Here is a 1,207-nt window from a genome sequence, read left to right on the forward strand (position 1 = left end):
ACTAAATATTCCATAACCCATCTAGGCTTTTTAACATGGTTATACAAAACTCCAATTTCAACTGTAATAATTTCAACATGGCTTAGCTTGGCATTCAATATGAGTCTACACATCCTTGAGTTACATGCGTTTAAACTAAAAACACAAACACTTTGGGCTTCTTATGGTCGTTATGTATTATATATATTTCTTATTTTTTGCTATTGTATCTTGTGTGAGAGATATTTAACGTAAACAGGTCAAGTGTAATGGCAACAGTAATAGTCATGCTATAAAGATAACAAATTTTATTTTTTAATCCACTTTTCAAAATAAATAGGGTTATGAGAAAAAATTGAAAATCTCGAGAATATGGGAAATTCCATCACAAGGTATATTTTGTTTTTCTAAATTTTTACAAGTTTAATTACAAAATATACCTTGTGATGGAATTTCCCATATTTAAAACATCAATATTATGAGTCTCAGTGGCTTTTATTGCTGTAGGTGACGTATAAGCTCCAGCGGTATGTCTACTGCACTTCATCTTACCATCATTTTACTCCTAACATATATCTGTGCATAATGCCTATCATCATAACTGTGTTTGAATGTGAGCGTGCTCAAATTACATTCTTCTACCTTTCTTTGTACTTTTCTTTTAATAATATTGTTCTTGTCTTTTCTCATTAATCTCATATTTACACTGAAACCTCCCCATCTTTTTTATTGCTTCTGTCTCTTCCATTCATTTAGTAACCACCACCGCCGTCAAAAATACTTGTACATTTACACTCACAGCTCCTTCCTATCATATTTATTTTTTTTCCACATTTTTTTAATTAAAGCCCCAACTAATATCCATAAGATAAACATAATAAAAAATAGACCGAATGATAATAGCACGCATTTTTCATACCCTATCCACTCTACTACTTTACACTCACAGACAACAATCATACACAGTTTACTATAATTTCATCTCTTTTAGATTTTATAAAGTTTAGCAAATTCTCAAAAAAAAATTTATACTTTTCATGTGGCTGAGCAAAAATCATCATAATTTTAAAATGCTAAAGTTCTACCAAACTCATAAAGACAGCAGAAGTCAGAGCATATTTCTTATTTATAATAAAACTGAAAGAGCGGAATTAACTTCCTCTTTATCACTCTCACTGTCACCTCCCTTTTTCTAGCCACAATGCTTTTTGCCATTCTTGTTTGCATC

The sequence above is a fragment of the Trypanosoma equiperdum genome (genome assembly GCF_001457755.1).
Source record: "Trypanosoma equiperdum strain OVI genome assembly, contig: ctg_1980, whole genome shotgun sequence".
Classification (NCBI taxonomy): Eukaryota; Euglenozoa; class Kinetoplastea; order Trypanosomatida; family Trypanosomatidae; genus Trypanosoma; species Trypanosoma equiperdum.